Here is a 20,952-nt window from a genome sequence, read left to right as displayed (position 1 = left end):
ATATAGTGACTTTCTTCCAAAGAATACAGTATGGAAAGGATGAAAAAGGATTAAATTTCCAGTGGAGAATTCTTACAAACATTATCTCAGTCTGGTGATGAAGGTATTTACAGGGAGGAAATTATTGGTGGAAAGGTCTTTGTTTTTGTAATTTTTGAACATTTATTCATTTTTGAGAGTGAGAGACACAGAGTAGGAGCAGGAAAAGGGCAGAGAGAGAGGGAATCACAGAATCTGAAATAGGCTCCATGTTCTGACGTGGGGCTTGAACTCATGGACCATGAGATCATGACCTGAGCTGAAGTTAAATACTTAACTGACTGAGCCACTCAGGTGCCCCCAATGGTGGAAAGTTCTAATTAATTCTTGACTTATGTACCATATCTATGTTTTAATCTACTTAAATAATAATATTTTTTATCTCAAGCTTCATATACATATACATGCATCTCATATTATCCTCTGATGTAGAGCATAGAATTATGATAGCATAGAAATAATCTTAATGGAATCAAGGTATAGGCAATATTATATTTAAAAGTACCTAATTCTTAGGAGGTATCCCAAAATTGTTAGATTACTTTACATGGACCATCAACCTTTCTAAAAAATGTTTATTTATTTATTTTGAGAGAGAGAGAGTGCAAGCAGGGGGAGGAGCAGATAGAAAATCCCCAGCAAGGCTCCATTCTTAACACAGAGCCCAAGGTGGGGCTCAATCTTACAATCATGAGATCATGACCTGAGCAGAAATCAAGAGTAAATGCTCAACCCACTAAGCCACCCAGGTGCCCCTGGACCATCAGCTTTTCTAATGAGAGGAATTATGGGGTTGGATTTTTTTTGGGGGGGGGTTGGATATTTTGAGTATAGATTATTCTTTGTTTAAATCCTGATTCCAATGTTACTGGTAGAGGGAATATCAATAAATTTTATAATCTTCATGAGTTACAAATTCATCTATTAGAAAATGAAGACAAATCCATCTATGAGTATGGCCGTAAGGACTAGAGATAGTGTATATAATCCCGATGCAGAGCCTAGTATCATAGATGCTTAATAAATAGGATATTTTAATATTAAATATTAAAATTTTACACACTCTCACCAAGCATTTCCTGAGTGACCCCTCCACTTCTTCATGGGATTTATAATCTTATAATGCCATAAAAATATTTCTTGTTACAGTGATGAATAGGCAGTATCTCTTCTTTCATGAGTCTTATATCCTTAAGTGGTACAGTGGACAATAAAAATAAAGTAAAACACAAGAAAATAGATTGAAAAGTGCTATAGAGGGTGCTCTATAGGAGGTGGCTGGGTAGCTATTTTGGGCTGGGTGTTTAGAGAAGGCCTCTTTGAGATTTAATAACAAGTAGGATCCCAGCATATAAAAGCCAGAGGGCTAAGCGGAACAGCAGAGTGAAGAACTGGTCCATAGTTTCCATGTAGGAAGTGAGCTTGGTGTGACCTAGGAAAAGAGATGGATCATTCTGTGAATGGGAGGAAGGGAGAGCTTTGTAGGAGAGGTAGCCTAGACTTTCTAGGCCAGACTAAGAAGCTGAGTTTTCTGTTGCTTTATTTTTAATGGGATAGAATGCTTTTGGAGAACTCTATACAGGGGATTTTTGTGATCAGATTTGTTTTAAAAGATTACTCTTTTGGGGTGCCTGGGCAACTAAGTTGGTTAAGCATCCAACTCTTTAGGGGAGGGGNGACAGAGAGAGAGAGAGAGAGAGAGAGAGAGAGAAAATCCCAAGCAGGCTCCACAAACTCAAGAACTGTGAGATCATGACCTGAACATAGATCAAGGGTTGGTCACTTAATTGACTGAACTACCCAGGTGCTCCAAGCATCTAACTCTTGATTTCGGCTTAGGTCATGATCTGATTGATGGTCATGAGATTGAGCCCCACATTGGGCTCCATCCTGAGCATGGAATCTCCTTAAGATTCTCTCTACCTCTTCCCCTCCCCTGCTTGCGCAGGTGCTCTCTCTCTAAAAGAGAACAAAAATTTTAAAAATATATTTAAAAAAAGATTACTCTGAATGAAAAGAATGAAAGACAAAACTTTGAACTAAATTCTAATATTGCATTAATCCACTCAGAATTTTCAAAATCCTATGTTAGTTATTCTTGAGGAATATAAACAGTGATTCAAAAGTATATGGATTTATGTTACTTTCTGTACAGACTCTTATGAACATGAATACTGTATGTTCTTATAGGTATATAGATATAGATGTATATTCTTTTAGGAACTAGGTATTAGCTATTTGATTGAAAATAAAATAATTCTGATATTTTACTCTCTCAATATAAATGCTCAATTGTAATCTAAGATATGATTCAGTGTACTCCAGTGGAAAGTTAGCACACCCACTGATGATGATGATGATGATGCTTAAAAATGCTATGAGTTTCCTTATCTCAAGACACCCAAATATTCTTTTTTCAGGTTTCAGATAATTTATAACTGGGTGAATACTACCTCTACTTCACATTTTCCACTAATGTAAAACAAAAGTTTAATTTGGGAACTTTGTGTAGAGCTCTTAATTATAGCTGAAGTGACTTTTCAGTGAATTCTAGGTAAACTTTGGATAGCAATTTGGAAACTATAATGTGCATATGATTCACATAGGGATCTTGTCAAATGCAGGCTCTGTTCAGGGTCAGTACAGGACTGAGTTTCTGCATTTCTAGCTAATTCCAGATAATGCCAAAGCTTCTGGTCCATGAACCAACTTTGAGTAGCAAGAGACTAATCTTTCCTACCATAGAATATCCCCTGGGTATTATTTATTTTTTAATACCAATTCCTGACTCCCACCAATAACCAACAAATCAGAATTGGTGGATTTGCGTCTGGGCGTCAGTATTTCTTAAAAAGCTGAAGTTGATCATGATGTTTAGACAAACTTGAAAACCATAGCTCTGGAACATATAAGTCATTAATAAAATATCTTTATGACATTACTTACAGCTAAAATAATATGGGCAGCAGGACTTATGGATACAGTTCTGACAATGTGCTGGGAAAAATTGTAAGACAATTTGCTATTTTTTGATCCTGGCTTAATTTTGAGCAGAGACTGACAGAATGACAATTGTACTAAGTTATACTGACTTGTGTGGCAGCTTTGTGATAATGGGGCTATTGATGAGGCAGACTATTAAATTCATTTTCACTTAAGACCAAAGCAAAGATTTGAACAGTTTCCAGACATGAAAAATGAACGTGTAGGCCCATTTTATTCATATATTGAGTGAATTAATTTATTTTTTTCTATAAATGGTTTTAAGATAACATACACTCAAATGACTATAAATAGAAATCATTTTTAATAGTAAAAAATTCATTTTGAGATCCTTCTGCAGGCAATTGAAGAGTTATTTCAGAAATATACTAATTCTAATATAATGACTACTACTAACTACTTAGTGAGTATTTACTATGTTCCAGGTGTTATATATAATATCCTTTTCACTTTGTATGAGGAGGAAATTGAGATTCAGAGAAATTAAATAACCTTCCTAAGTTTGCATAGGTGGTATGTGGCAAAGACAATATTTAACCTGTTTATCTGTCTCCAGAATCCACGCATTTTTCTATCCAGCTCATCACCCCTAGAACAATTTGAAATGCCACATAGTTAGTGTGTTAGTTTACAGATTGCTCCGGGGCACCTGGGTGGCTCAGTCGGTTAAGCATCTGACTTCGGCTCAGGTATTGATTTCACTGCTCCTGGATTCGGCCCCACATCAGGCTCTGTGCTGACAGCCTGGAGCCTATTTCGATTCTGTGCCTCCCCTCACTCTCTGCCCCTCCCCCACTCGCACCCTGTCTCTCTCTCAAAAATAAATAAAAACACTTAAAAAATTTTACAGATTGCTTATAGGAAATAAGTGCTTCAGCACATAGGCGTTATTTTGAAAATCACTTCTTTTAAAATCACTTTATTTTTAAAAAGTCATACTTCGTGTGTTTTTTTCAAATAATATGTATGCATCTATGCACTATTAACTTTTTTTTTTTTTTACCAATGATGCTTTTGCTATAGAAATTATAAGCCTAAGTATGCAGGCAGGTATGGTTGCACATTTCAGATCAAGAAGGCATTTTGATTTGAAGTTAGCTTTTGATTAGTGACTCTAAAAAAAAAATGCACCTAGTTCCTCATTCTATCCGTGTTTCTAATTCCTAGTTACATGTTTGACTTTGAAAGTTTGCTTTAAAAATTAGTTTATTGGGGCACCTGGGTGGCTCAGTCGGTTAAGTGTCTGCCTTGGATTCAGGTCATGATCTTGCGGTTTGTNTTCCATATGTCTACAATAAAATACTTCAAAATTATATATATAGTTTTATTTAAACATTATATATACAGACATATACAAAATTTTGTTTTAAATATATTATATGTGCATGTATAAAAACATTATCTATACATAGCTTAAATGTTAAAAACTATACATATAAATGTAAATATGTATTTTTCTTTTAAAGATTTTATCATGAAAAAATCCAAACATACACTAAAGTAGCATTAATAATATAACTAATCTCCATGTACCACTTACCTAATTTTATAAATGGTCTATCATTAATCAACCAAATTTTTTCATCTATAATTCTCTACTCATAACTATTTGTTTTATCTATAACTACACTGCTTAGAATATTTTAAAGAAAACTTTGTTATCTGTACTTATGTTTAACATAAGTTTTTACCATGATGGTATTATCATTTTTGCACCTAAATAGTAATAATTTTTAAATATGAATGTCTACTCAATGTTCAAAAATCTCTAATTGTATTACAGTCTTCCTCCCTCTCACTCTTCCTTTTTTTAAAAATTTGATTATATGAGAGGTGTCTGGGTAGCACTTGGGGAAGTGTTGAACTCTTGATCTTTGCTCAGATCTTGATCTCAGGGTTGTGAATTCAATCTCCCTGTTAGGCTCTGTGCTGGGCATGAAACCTACTTAAAGAAAAATTGGTTATATGAATCAGGATTTAAAAAAAAATTAAGACATGATTAGGTTGTCATATTTTGTAAGACCCTTTCAAACCGTAATTACCCCTCCATCAATTTTTTCCCTTACATCCTTTTTTGTTGCTACTGTAAAATACACTGGGATATTTTTTCTGTATAGTTTCCTACACCTTGGAGTTTCATAATTTTCATCCACATGTTATTCTTAACACTTTTTCTTTTGTTCATGAGTTTCCTCTAAATTGGCAATTAGATCTAAAGGTTGATAAACTTTAGGTAAAAGACAGTTTTAGGTAAGACTATGTAATGAGGAAGTATGTAATATCTATATATATTTTTCATGACATTAAAAAGTCGTGATGATAATTGCTTAGGTCCAATAATTCATTAAGGGTTCCATAATGGCAATACTCTTTCATACTCATTTATTGGCTGAATTCTTCCATAAATTTCTTTTCATTATTTACTCATTGGTAAGCCTGAGGGACAATTCACACAGGAAAGATAAAATACATTTACTGATTTCCAAAATAATAAGTTGATTCCCCAGCATCATTGAAGTTACTTTTAAGCATGTTTTGTTTTGTTTTCTTTTCCTTTTTAGCATCATTATGGAATTACACATACTTAGTTTGTTTCAATTTAGCATAGCCTATAGTAAGAGCCGATTTGTTTGACTCCTTGATCTTGAATGCTTTTGTTATGACCACAATAATTCTAATGCCCTCTTTGTTTCCTTTTGTCAAAAAAAGTCTGAACTACATAGATAAATAGTTTTTATACCTTCCCCGGAAAGAGAGATATCAAGTGTGTATAACTAGTTTTAAAAGATATAATATATTATGGTTCATACTGACATTCCAAAATCAAATTCAATAATATGGATTTTTATCACAATGTCACTATCTCAGATCCATCTTTCTTTCAAACTGAAAATCCCAGTTATAAAAGACATCAGCTTAAATATTCATTTGCTTTATCACATATACTCACAAAAAAAGACTCAAAATTAAACAAAATTAAAAGGTAGCAACAATATTATTACTACTGAAAGTAGTTTATAAAGAAAGATTTTTTTTTGTCCATAGGTTTTCATTTCATTAGAGTTGTATAATCAAATTACAGTATAATGAAGTAATTTGAAGCAAATGGGTTTTTGGGTAGTTATGTCACCAGTTGGATACATGCATAAATTAGTTGTTTTATTTCATTTATAATTTTAGGCTCTTGAATTTTAAATTATGTAAAATGCATGTTACCAAAGTCAAACTTGAAAATCAAAATATCTTCTAATATGTCTAGCTTATATTCCTGTGCCTTCCACTTGATTTCATCTGTTCAACTTATATACATTTAAAAAAATAATGATTCATCTTATTTTTGTGTTGTTTGGTACTGTTCTAATGTTTATAAGGTAGCCTGAGTTCCACCCCTTTCCTTTGGAAGAAAAGATTCACTTCTATGAACACGATTGAAATGGATAGTAACCATGTCTTCCCCACTGCTATTTCCTCATCATCTCATAATAAGCAATGTGCTTGTAATGGTAGTTAAATCAGTGAATTTATCCTAGTTTCGTATGCTCGCCTTTTTGTTTCAGTTTTCAAATTATGTAATCAGAGCATAGAGCCATTACATTCTATACTGGCTTCCTTTTATTCATCACTTATTTTACTTCTGCAGTAAATTTTGTACATACAAAATAACATAAATATTTTATATAATATATGTAATGAATCACCACCAGTCCTTAAGCCATTGTGTCTCTGGCATTGGGAATGTTCATGTATGAATCTCATTCTCTAGTAGAATCCTCTGAACTAGATTAACAAAACATTCCTAGGGTTCTTCCATATTAAGAGCAATATGTCTTCAGTTTTTTACTTAAAAGGTCTCCTTAATCGGATATAAGTATTTTTACTTACACTTTCTTTCCTTGAGTAATTTAAACACATTATTCTAGTGTCTTTGGAGTAAAATGTTCCTATTAAAACAAAAACAAAAAACTTCTAATAATAATCTGTTTATTCTTTCATTACCCATGACTTGCTCTTTTTGTCTAGTCGTTTTTTTCTTTTTGTCTTTTTTTTACATTAAATTTCAATTATTTTATTTTTTAAAAATTTTAAATATTTATTTTTAAGAGAGAGAGAGAGAAAAAAACATGAGTGGGGGAGGGGCAGAGAGAGAGGGATACAGAATCTGAAGCAGGCTCCAGGCTCTGAGCTGACAGCACAGAACCTGATGTGGGGCTCAGACTCACAAACTGTGAGATCATGACCTGAGGCAAAGTCAGACACTGAACCAACGAGCCACCCAGGAGCCCCTAAAGTTAAACTACTTTACTAAAATTTTCTTCGTTTTCGTCACCTAGGTTTAATTTTCTCAGGTATGCAGTTTGTTCTTTGAATATATAGGTAAATAGGCTTTTTTCTTTTTTTTTTTAATGGTTTTTATTTATTTCTGAGAGAAAGAGAGAGAGACAGTGTGAGCAGGGAATGCCCAGAGAGAGAGGGAGACGCAGAATCTGAAACAGGCTCCAGGCTCTGAGCTAGCTGTCAGCACAGAGCCCGATGTGGGGCTCGAACCCACGAACCCTGAGATCATGACCTGAGCCGAAGTTGGATGCTTAACCAACTCATTCACCCATGCATGCCCCAACAGTTTTTTTCTTTAGAAAGTTTTCTTTAATCATACCTTTTGTACTTGGTCCATTAACTTGTACTTCTTAAGAAACTCCTATTATATGTATATTTTATCTTCTTTGCCTATGTTCTCTATCACTTTTGCTGAAAGATTTTTTGAATCTCTTTATTACTCTTAAAGTTTGAAAACTTTTATCCTTCCTGTTTACTTTTCCTAAGGAACTCCCCATCAAACTTATTTTCTCTCCTACTTAATTTTGTTTACACTTCATTTCTGAAATAACTCTCTTCAATTCTAAAATATTTTTCTCAGTTTCGTAACCTCTCTTTTCAAATATTTTACACATTTGTTTCGATTTTCTGATGGTAATTTCTGTGATTCTTTCATAGGATTTTTTTCATTTTTTTCAATTTCTTTTGGCCAGTTTTGAAATGTACATTATTAAAATTTGTATTAGTTTCTTGGACATTTCCTCCAATGTGCTCTCTTTTGTGTAGAGATGCAATTTCTTACTGTTTTCTCTTTTTCTTACAATAATCTTGTGTAGGATTTGACAGTAATTCTTTTCTAGTTTTCAGGAGTATGTGTGGATCATTGTCACATTTTTAGCTTTGTTGCTCTAGAATCCCTCTTTTTGTTTTTGTGACTTGATCAAAATGTGACTTAGTACTTCTAAGATATGTTTCCATTTTATCTGTTTTTATACTGATACCATTCATGTCAAAACTATAGTAAAAACATATCCACTTACCTATTATAGTTCATGAGGATACCTTTTCACTTTTTTATTTTTTTGGTGAATGTTGTGGGTTTTGGTGGTGGTGGTGTTGTTTGTTTTGTTTTGTTTTGCTTTGTTATTTTGTAAGTTTTACGGGGTGATTTGAAGAAGTTTAGGAACTAACTGCTACTACTACCATCTTTTTCTTAGTATCTTACAGCACATAGATTATCAGTGTGCTTTAGTAATTATTAAAGCATTATTTTTTGTTGTGTTTCCAAGGAACATTAGTACTATTGAAAGTTTAAATGTTTATATAAAAATGGTGAATTAAGTGGTTAAGTAAAATTTAAAGTCATGGAATAAACAAAATTGAATTACTGCCTTTACTCTATGACTTATCAGTATCTTCAGAATTCTAATATGCCATGTGGATCTTCAGTGGGGGAATATGTTTTGCTCCATTACCCAAAATTACTTAAACTTGGGACTCATTTTTTCTCACGCGTCATTAGTTCTGCATAAGTAAATGGAACTTTAAAGCAATTTTTCCAGCACTTCCAACTGTGCTTGGACCTCTTTAGCTCACTACCAAAATATAGTCTTGTCTGACTGCTGATGCTCTCTGCTCATAAAATATTTCCTGGTGATCATAGTTTCAGTATTTACCATGGACTTTTTCATCAATCACTTTTGACTTGCAACCTTTTGTTTGCTAGAATTACTATGGGTACTACCTTGAAATATTTAAATTATACTTTCATATATAATATTTTTTAAGCACTGCAAGTGATGTTTCTTGCCTTTGAGAGTGAGTGAAACATGAATAGGCACTTTCTCCTATTAAATCATAAGTTCTATGGGAGAAACTATGGCATTGCATGTGGTTTGAAAATACAGCTAAACATACTAGTGGTAAAAGTGAATGTTTCCTTTTAGTTTTAGATGAGCATTGATTTTGATATTTTTTATTACCAGTATAAGACAGAACAATGCTGGTTTGCAGAATTTATATTTAAATGTATAATTATTTCAACATAACATTTTTATGTATATGTGTGGGCCAAGTAAGATTTTTTTTAAGTAGGTGAAAATAATAAGGTTTTGTAATGGTGGTTCTGTTAGTAATGTAGTCATTTCTTCTTCTCTACAATCTTCTTTCTTTTTTCTCTCTTTTTTGTGCTCCTTTCTCCAATTAAGTAACTTCAGTGAGAAGTACATACAGTATGTTGTCAGAGAAGGTCTTAGAATAAGGCTGCCTGAGTTCTAATGAAAATTGTCATTTTGTTAACTGTGTGATTTAGGGAAATTTTCTTATCTGTCTGTGACTCAATTATGTTAATTGAAAGTGGAGCTCAAATGACATCTTCCTCATTCAGTTTTTGTTTGCATTTAGTACAATGTTCTGTACATAATCCTCAAGAAAACTAGAGCAGAGTCCATGAAAAATAAGGGCTTCCTTACACATCCATTGATTTATTCATTAATTCAGTCAGGCATTTATTAATTCACCCATACGTGAATATTCAGAGCATCCCTGTGTACATAGCACAGTGCTAAACCCTTGGGACAAAATGCTAAACACAACAGACATGTTTTACTCTAGGTGCTTAGTGATGTGATTTGTACATAGGAATGCTCTTCCTGAGGAATATGTGAAGAATACATTTAAATGACTCCAGGTTTAAAAATCCTTTGTGAAAAAATTTCTCCCAAATAGTAATAAATATTAAAAAAAAAAAAAAACTACCGCCACTAAATGTTTTGCTATATGCTAGTTTTACTGAGGTTTTCAGTTGAATTCTATCAGTAAGATTTTGGGTTGTAAGAAACAGAAAATAAGTCTGTTTATATGTAGTTAAAGAAAAAGAAAGAATTATTCAGAAAAAAAAACTTGTGAAAGTTTCTACCAGAACTGAGAAAAGTTTTATAGACCAGGTGTAAGAAAATAAGCAAGGATATTTATAGGTCTAGGCAATGGGGATCAGAGTCCAGATCATGTTATTGTTCTAGTGACCAACATTAACTATCTCTCTATCTATCTATCTATCTATCTATGTATCTATGTATCTATCTATCATCTATCTATCATCTATCTATTTGTGTGTGTGTGTGTGTAATGTGCTCACAATACATGTAAAACACAGAATGGCTAATGTTTTTGAGATATCTATGAATAGTAGTTATATTTCCCTTTGCTTTTGTAATTTTATTTGAAAATGAGTGATTTTATACTCTGATTTTTCTTCATATTGCATAAATCTTTTGCCTTTTACTAAAAATGAGTGATTTTTCAAAAATATGTAGAAATTGCTTCAGATTCTGTGTCTCTCTCTCTGTCTGCCTCTCCCCAACTTGCTTGCTTCTGCTCATTCTCTCAAAAATAAAATAAGAAACATAAAAATAAAATAAAATTTAAAATAAAATAAATAAAATAAAAATAACAATAAAAAGGGGCACCTGGGTGGCTCAGTCGGTTAGACATCTGACTTCAGCTCAGGTCATGATCTCATGGTTTGTGAGTTTGAGCCCCATGTCCTCAGGCTCTGTGTTAACAGTTCAGAGACTGCAGCCTGCTTCAGATTCTGTCTCTCTCTCTCTCTCTCTCTCTGCCCCTCCCTCACTTACACTCTGTCTCTCTCACTCTCAAAGATAAAATAATATAACATAAAAATATGTAAAGAAAAGCATAGTTGTTTGTTATTTAAATTTTTAAACATAACAGTTACAACAAATTTATATTTTGTTTTTCAACTGTGAGGAAGATTGATATTAGTGAAATAATGTGCTCCTTAAGCAATTAAAAATGAGAATTGGAATTCAAACTTTTTGAAAGTAGTGCCACTCAAAGACATTTTTAGCATTTAACAAAATAATTATTTTTGCCTTAAAGCAATCCTTTTAATGTCCTCAAGACACAATCATGGCTCTGTTAAACTCTTGCAATAATTAGGAAGATTTCTGCGTAAAGATCAAAAAGTAGGGCAAATATATCTATTATATGAAGCAAGAATCAAGCATACCAATGAAGATCAATGGTCATTTGTCTGTCATCTCAGGCTTTTTGAGGGCTTCTTTGGTGGTAGAAATGTCTACTATCATTTGCCTTTCTGTAGTCATTAGCTGTTACTTATCCTAAGGCAATGGAAACAGAATGGCTCAATTTTCAAAGCTTCAGTTTAGTCATAAAAGGTAGTAATAACAGAAAGTGTAACAGTCACTTGATACAGAAAACACTGAGCAATCATCAGCCCCAAGCGGGACTGACTGACTCTCACAAATCTCCAGTGACAGAGTTTTATGGAAGTTTGCATGGTTTAGTTCTAAAAGCAGAGGCACCTTCGAGGCAAAATGACTCTTACTACTCCCTGAAAAGTCTCAATTTAGGGCCTCATCTATTTGATACAATTGTTTGGGGTTTTTGAGATTTAGAGTGAACTATGGAACTCTTGTTTTTCTTGGTCTGGAAAATTGACTAAATAGACATCTTGTTCAGATGCGAGTAATGAAGAGAGATTGAATTTTTTCATGAGATAGAGTGGCTTCTGAGGAAAAGTAATGGTGTTATTCCCTGGGATGGAGGTGGTTTATATGTTCTTATCAGTGAAAGAATTGAAGTAAATTCCAAGCATCAGTTCTTTTTGATGATTTCCATCATTATAAACTTGAAAGTTGAACTTCTGTTAATATATATCCTATTTTGCTTTTAAGATACTTTTTTAAAATGGAAAGTTGTTAGGGATTTTTTTGGTTTATTATATAATTTTAATACTAAAATATTTTAGTCTTTATTTAAACCCCAAGGATATATAAATATAGAATATATTTATGGTGAAAAACATCTGTAATTAGGGAATAAAAATTTGCATTTTGGAATATCTCTTTCCTTTTTCCTCTGCATACTTATTGTTTTAGAAAAATAAGATAATATTCTACTGTCAACTACTTAATATATTGTTGACAATATTTATATCTACATGTATATTAATACAATAATTTTAATAACTGATTTTTATTCCATAATAAAGTTATATCATAATTTATGTGATCAAGCCTTTACTGATGAATATTTGGGTGTCTCAGTTTTTCAGTATTGCTGGTAATAGCTCTTTAAACATTTATGGAAATGAATCTTTTTAATATTTTCCAAGATTTCTTTTAAATTCATAGAAGTAGGATTGTATATTTTCAGCTAAGATAATACTGATAAATGGTCTTACAAATGGTGTTATTCTGAGTCTCTTATGCTTTGTCTACCTGTCTCTTTTTATATTATTTTTGTTTCTCTTCCCTTATGTTCATCTGCTTTGTATCTTAATTTCCACATGAGCGAAGTCATATGATATTTGCCTTTCTCTAAGTGACTAATTTCACTTACCATAATACACTCTAGTTCCAGCCATGTTGTTGTAAGTGACAAGATTTCATTCTTTATGATCGCCAAGTAATATTCTGTTGTGTATGTATGTATGTATGTGTGTGTGTGTGTGTGTGTGTGTGTGTGTGTATATATATATATATATATATCCTACTTCTTTATCCATTCATTAGTCAATGGACATTTGGAATTTTTCCATGCTTTGGCTATTGTTGATAGTGCTGCCATAAACATTGGGGTGCACATGCCCCTTCGAATCAGAATTCCTGTATCCTTTGGATAAATACTTAGTGGAGCAATTGCTGAGTCATAGAGTAGTAGAACCTCCATACTGTTTTCCAGATGGCTACACCAGTTTGCATTCCCACCAGTAGTGCAAAAGTTTTTTCTTTCTCCACTGACATCTGTTGGCATCCTCGTCAACATCTATTATTGCCTGAGTTGTTAATTTTAGCCAGTCAAACAGGTGTGAGGTGGCATCTCTTTATGGTTTTGATTTGTATTTCCCTGATGACGAGTGATGTTGAGCATTTCTTTTCATATGTGTTAGCCATCTTGATGTCTTCTTTGGAAAAATATCTATTCGTATCATTTGTTCATTTCTTCATTGGATTATTTGGTTTTTTGGGTGTTGAGTTTGAGAAGTTCTTTATAGATTTTGGATATTGACCATTTATCTGATATGTCATTTACAAATGTCTTTTTCCATCGATTGCCTATTAGTTTTGCTGATTATTTCCTTCACTCTGCAGGAGCTTTTTATCTTGATGAGGTCCCAATAGTTCATTTTTGCTTTTGTTTCCCTTACCTCCACAGACATGTCAAGTAAGAAGTTGCTGTGGCTGAGATCAAAGCAGTTGTTGCCTATTTTCTCCTCCAGAATTCTGATGGCTTCCTGTCTTATGTTTAGGTCTTTCATCATTTTGAAATTATTTTTGTGTATGGTGTAAGAAAGCTGTCTGGTTTCATTCTTTTGCATGTTGCTGTCCAGTTTTGCCAACACCATTTGCTGAAGAGATTTTCTTTTTTCCATTGGATATTCTTTCTTGCTTTCTTGAAGATGAGTTTGTCATACATTTGTGGACCCATTTCTTGGGTTCTCTATTTGTTTCATTATTCTATGTATCTGTTTTTGTGCCAATACCATGCTGTCTTGATGATTACAGCTTTGTAATACTTGACTTCAAATCCTTGAAGTCCAGGATTGTGATGACTCCTGCTTTGGTTTTCTTTTTCAGGATTGCTTTGGCTATTCAGGGTCTTTTCTGGTTCCATACAAATTTTAGGACTGTTTATTCTAGCTCTGTGAAGAATGTTGGTGTTATTTTGATAGGGATTGCAGTGAATATGTAGATTGCTTTGGGAGGTATCAAAGTATTAACAATATTTGTTCTTCCAATCCAGCAATTACAAGCATGGAATGGTTTTCCATTTCTTTGTGTATTCTTCAGTTTCTTCATAAGCTTTCTATAGTTTTCAGTGTATAGATTTTTCAACACTTTGGTTAGATTCATTCCTAGGTATTTTATGGTTCTTGATGCAATTCTAAATATGGTTGATTCCTTGATTTCTCTTTCTGCTGCTTCTTTATTGGTGTATAGAAATGCAACTGATTTCTGTACATTTATTTTATATCCTGTGACTTTCTTGAATTCATGGATTAGTTCTAGCAGCTTTTTGGTGAAATCTTTTGGGTTTTCCACATAGAGTATCATTTCATTTGTGAAGAGTGACAGTTTGAATTCTTCCTTGCCTATTTGGATGACTTTGATTTCTTTTTTTTGTCTGATTGCTGAGGGTAGGATTTCCAATGCTATGTTGAATAATAGTGGTGAGAGTGGATATTCTTGTTGTGTTCCTGACCTTAGGTGGAAAGCTCCGAGTTTTTGCCCATTGAGGATGAAATTAGCAGTGGGCCTTTCATATATGACCTTTATGATCTTGAGGAATTATCTTTCTATCCCTCCTTTCTTGAAGGTTTTTGTTAATAAAACTCAAACCACAAACATGGATTGATTTGCGTGACCAGCGCTGCATCCTGGGAATAAATCCCAGGTGATAATGGTGATTAATTCTTTTAATGCATTGTTGGATCCATTTGCTACTATCTTGTTGAGAATTTTTGCATCCATGTTCACCAGAGAAACTGGTCTTTAGTTGTACTTTTTAATGGGATCTTTGGTTTTGGAATCAAGTTAATGCTGCCTCATAGAATGAGTTTGATAGTGTTGCAAATCACTCATTTGGGTCCAATCTCCCTGTGCTGAGGACATAGCCATAGGAGCACATATACCCCAATGTTCATAGCAGCACTCTCAACAATAGCCAAAACATGGAAAGAGCCTAATTGTCCATCAATAGACGAATGGATCAAGAAGATGTAGTTTATCTATACAATGGAATACTACATGGAAATGAGAAAGAATGAAATCTGGCCATGTGTAGCAACATGGATGGAACTTGAAGGTGTTATGCTAAGCGAAATAAGTCAGGCAGAGAAGGACAGATACCATATTTTTGCATGTATAGGGGGATTAGGAGGAACTTAACGGAGGACCATGGGGGAGAAGAAAGGGAAAAATAGTTGGGGAGAGGGAGGGAGGCAAACTATGAGAGACGAATGCTGAGAACAAACTGAGGGCTGATGGGGGGAAGGGAGTGATGGGCATGGAGGAGGGCACTTGTGGGGATGAGTACTGGGTGTTATATGGAGACCAACTTGACAATAAACAATAAAAAGAAAAGAATGAGTTTGATAGTTTTCCTTCCATTTTTATTTTTTGGAAGAACTTCAAAAGAAGAGGTGTTAATTCTCCTTTAAATGTTTGGTAGAATTCTTCTGGAAAGCCATCCGGCCCTGGACTGTTGTTTTTTGGGAGATTTTCAATTACTAATTTGATTTCTTTACTGGTTATGGGTCTGTTCAAACTTTCTATTTCTTCCTGTTTCAGTTTTGGTAGTTTATGTGTTTCTCAGAATTTGTTCATTTCTTCCAGCTTGCCCAATTTGTAGGCATATAATTGCTCATAATATTCTCTTATTCTTGTTTGTATTTCTGGGGTGTTGGTTATGATGACTTTTCTTTCATTCATGATTTTTGGGGGGGTCGTTTCCCTTTTCATTTAACCAATCTGGCTAGAGGGTTATTAATTTTGTTAATTCTTTCAAGCAACCAGCTCCTGGGTTCATTAATCTGTTCTACTGCTTTGTTTTTTGTTTTGTCTTGTTTTTAATAAGGATATCATTGATTTCTGCTCTAGTCTTTGTTATCTCTTCTTCTGCTCGTTTGGGCTTTATTTTCTCCTCTTTGCTCAGCTCTTTTAGGTGTAAGATTGGGTTGTGTATTTGGGATCTTTCTTCCTTCTATAGGAAGGCATGAATTGTTAGATACTTCCCCCTTATGACTGCCTTTGCTGCATCCCAGGAGGGCTGTCCTGTTTTTATTTTCATTGATTTCCATTAACTTTTTAATTTCCTCCTTAATTTGTTGGTTAACCCATTCTTTCTTTTTTTTTTTTAATGTTTATTTTTGAGAGGCAGAGCACAAGTGGGGAAGGAGCAGAGAGGGAGGGATATATAGAATCTGATTTGGGCTCCAGGCTCTGAGCTGTCAGTACAGAGCCTGACACAGGGCTTGAACCCATGAACCATGAGAACATGACCTGAGCTGAAGTCAGATGCTCAACCAACTGAACCATCCAGGCCCCCCAACCCCATTCAGTTTCTAGTAGGATGTTCTTTAATTTCCAAGTATTCATGTCTTTCCAAATTTTTTCTTGTGGTTAATTATGCATTTCATAGCTTTGTTGTCTGAAAATATACAAGGTTTGTTCTCAATCTTTTTGTACCTGTTGAGGGCTGATTTGAGACCCACTATATGATCTATTCTAGAGAATGTTCCATGTGCACTTGATAAGAATGTGTATTCTGCAGCTTCAGGATGAAATGTGAATATATCTGTTAAGTACATCCATTCCAGTGTGCCCTTCAAAGCCATTGTTTCCTTGTTGATTTTTTGTTTAGATGATCTGTCCATTGCTGTAAGTGGGGTGTTGAAGAACCCTACTATTATATTATTATCAATGAGTTTCTTTATGTGTGTAATTAAGTATTTTATATATTTGGGTGCTCTCACATTAGGGGCATAGATATATACAATTGCTAGATCTTTGTTGTGGACAGCCTCTTTAATTATGACATAAAGCTCTTCTTCATCTCTTATTACAGACTATTTTAAAATCTAGGTCGTCTGATATAAGTATGACTGTGCTCGCTTTGGCAGCACATATACTGATATAAGTATGACTACTCCAGCTTTCTTGGTGACCATTAGCATGATAGATGGTTCTTCATCCCCTTATTTTCAATCTTAAGATGTCTTTAGGTCTAAAATACATCCCTTGTAAACAACATATCAATGGATCTTGTTTTCCTATCCATTCTGTTACCCTATGTCTTTTTATTGGAGCGTTTAGAGCATTGATGTTTAGAGTCCTGAAAGCTATTAACTATTTCCATTATGTTGCTTGTAGAGTTGGAGTTTCCGGTGGTGTTCTCTGGTCCTTTCTAATCTTTGTTGCTTTTCGTCTTTTGTATTTTATTTTTCTTCTTTTCTCCCCTCAGAGAATCCCATTTAAAATTTCTTGCAAGGCTAGTTTAGTGGTCATGAGCTTTAATTTTTGTTTGGGAAACTTTTTATCTCTCCTTCTGTTTTGAATGACAGCCTTTCAAGAATAGATAAAGAATAAAGAATATTCTGGATATTCTGGATAAAGAATTCTTGGCTGTATATTTTTCTGATTCAGTATATTGAATATATCCTCCCACTTCTTTCTGGCCTGCCAAGTTTCTGTGGATAGGTCTGCTGCTAACTCGATATGTTTCCCTTATATGTTAAGGACTTTTTCCCCCCGTGCTGCTTTTATTATTCTTTCCTTGTCTTCGTATTTTGTGAATTTGACTATGGTATGCCTTGTTGTCAATTTTGTTGAATCTAATGGGAGTTCTCTGTGCTTTTTGGATTTGGATGTCTGTGTCTTTCCCCAGATTAGAAACATTTTCTGCTATAATTTGCTCACATAACACTTCTGCCTCTTTTTCTCCTTCCTTATCTTCTGGGACTCCTATTTTTAGATGTTATTCCTTTTTAATAAGTCACTGAGTTCTCTAAGTCTTGTATCATGATATTTTGCCTTTGTTTTCCTTTTTGTCTGCTTCATTAATTTTTATAATTTTGTCTTCTAAATCATTAATTTGCTGCTCTCATTTGTCTGTCCTTGCCACTGTGGCATCCATTTGAGATTGCACCTCAGTTATAGTACTTTTAATTTCATCCTGACTAGATTTTATTTCTGTTATCTTCACAGAAAAGAATCGTATGCTTTTTCTCAACCGCAGGTAGCATTCATATTATCATGGTTCTAACTTCTAGTTTAGACATTGCTTATATCTGTGTTGATTAGTTCTCTGGCTGTTATTTCTTCTTGTTATTTCTTTTGTGATAAACTCCTTCATTTTGTCATTTTGGAGAAAGAAAAAATTAATAAACATAAAAATTTTAAAAATTAAAATCAAAATAAATAATAAAATAAAGGAAACTAGATCCTAGGTGGGTTTTGTTCTGCTTGTTGAAAGAAGTTTGACAGAATGGAGATAAAAGGGAAAGAGAAGGGGGAAAAAGGTGAGAAAATTTTAAAAATTAAAAATATTTATATAATACAATAGAATAAAATGAAAAAAGTAAAGGAAATAGAATAAACAGTTTTTTAAAAAAAGAAAAAGAAGGAAAGAATGATATATTTTTCTTTTTCTGTTTCTAAGAAAGAAGAAAAGAAAGTAAAAGGAAAACAGTTTAAGCAAAAACAGAAGCAAAGAAAATGAATAAATGAACCAATAAATAAAATGAAACCAGAATGAAGTTACATCGATTTTCCCATAGAACTGAAACTATGAACCCTTCTCTAGTCTGTACACTAAGTAGGTTGTATGACTGTGCTAGTATTCTAGAAGACGTGCTTGGAGGGCACAGTTGGGTAGGCCTTAATGTAATGACTCTATTCTCCACTATGTGGCACTGCTTAGCTTACTGGGGTGGATCAATGTGGTGCACTTGTGTGTAGGCAGAGAAGTGGTTTCACTGAGCTCCCAAATCTCTGGCACAGGAACTTTACAGTCAAGCATCCCTCCTTTGTCTTCTGTCTCTGTCCTCTCCCTGCCTCTACCCTGTCCATGTCCAAGCCACCTGCCATTCAGCCAGCACCTCCCTCCAGAGTTTTATGTCAGATGGGGTTATGTTCCAAAACCTCTCACTTCAGCAACACCTGAGGCTTGGACCTCACTGAGCAATGGCCAGGTGCCAGCTTGCCCTAGAAAAGGTTTATGTGGTCATATAGTGGCAGAGGTTCACAGATCATGGCAAATCACAACATACAGCTGTCACCATCTTTTACTGCATTCTACATCTTTGTCCTAATACCACCAAATATGATTGCTTTCTGGGTTCCACTGAGACTGCCTGTGGGAAGGATGTATGTCTGTTACAAGATTTTTTTTTCACCACAATACTTGGGATTCTTTGTCTCACCACTTCCAAGAATGAAGGGGTGACACAAAATGAGCAATAGTCAAAATTTTATTAGAGTGTAAGATTAGCAGTTAAGAGGAGTATGAAAGCTCTCTTTACAGAGAAGGGACATTCAAAAGTGAATGACTGCAACTATAGGCAAAGGTCTTTGTTTTATAATGTTCTGGTCAGCACTCCTTCTCCTTCCCCCTCTTTCCTTCTTTGGTTCCACACTTACTGGTTGGACAACTCTAGGTGCTAGGTTGCTCATTCTTGATTGGCTTGACTCCACTGTGTGAGGATTCAGGCTGGTTATACTGTCCCATCTATAACATAACGGTTATGGTTTAGTTAAGTATTTTTATTGTCAAATTCTTAAGAGGGAACTGAGGGGGAGTAGGTGGTGTCTGTTACATTCTTAAGAGGGACTTGACGCCCGGAGGTGTTTTGCTGTAGTCCAACGCTTCCAGTATTGTTCCAAAATAGGTGTTTCTCCCACCCAGGAACCTCAGGTCCTAACCTTTCCTTCTTTGCCTGTTTTTTCCTATTTTTCAATACTATATAGCCTCTATCAAATGTACTCCAAGTAAGGGAACTGCTTCTCCCTGCGTGGCACATGGACCGTTCATACCCTGCTGCCTGCTCTAGGAGATTCACCCTACTTCCTCACCAGAGCACTGCCAGGCACTGAGCTTGGGAACTTCAGACTCTATGCTCCATTGTTTATAGAATCTTGGTGGTATTGAAACACTCTTCTTTCTTCCTGTCAATGGTTTCTGGGAACAGACATTTTGTTCAGTTCCCTGGGAGTGTTTTCACTCTTTCTTGCTCTTTCTCTCCACCTACTTTTGAGGGAGTGCTTTTCTTGCATGATCCTGATGAACCACAGTCTACACCCTGTTCTCTTTCTCTGTACTCTCTCCCCAAAAACCGTTCCCTACCCTCTGTGACTTTTCTCTCCTCCAGTTCACCTCTCTGCACCACATACCTGCTGAGTTCTGTGGCTCAAATTATGCAGATTGTTGTGTTAATCATCAGATCAATTTCCTAGGTGTTCAAAATGGGTTGGTGTTAATCTACCTGCATTTCAGAGATGAGACAGGCTCAGGGTGTTCATGTTTCTCCACCATCCTAACTCCTCTGTATGTGTATGTTTACATGTACTCGGCTGTTCCTTTGATCCGTTTCTCCTTGAGCTAATTTAAAACTTTTACAGTTAATGAATACCTGTTGTTCTATTTTATTTTTCAGATTAAATTGGCTATTTTGAAATTTATTGTATTTAAGAGTCAATTTGAGAAATGACATAAATGATGTTGAAATTTTGTTCCATTAAATTTTTATATTGACTTGAGGTTTCATCAACATAAACATAAATAAAATGTCCAAATTATAAGTATAATGAATTTTCACAAAATGAACACCCCAGCACCCAGATTCAAGAATCTCCCAAGTCCTCTTCTGTCTTCTCCCAATTACTATCCTCACCACTTCCAAAATATCTACTATGTTAGTTCCTAACCTATAGATTAGTTTTGTCTGATTTTGAACTTTATATAAATGGAATCAAACTGTGTATTTACAAAAAAATATTTTTATTCATTGCTGAAAGACAGACAGAGCACAAGTGGGGGAGGAGCATAGAGACA

Source organism: Crocuta crocuta, unplaced genomic scaffold (genome assembly GCF_008692635.1).
Source record: "Crocuta crocuta isolate KB4526 unplaced genomic scaffold, BGI_CrCroc_1.0 scaffold491, whole genome shotgun sequence".
NCBI lineage: Eukaryota > Metazoa > Chordata > Mammalia > Carnivora > Hyaenidae > Crocuta > Crocuta crocuta.
Note: the sequence above shows the minus strand (reverse complement) of the source record.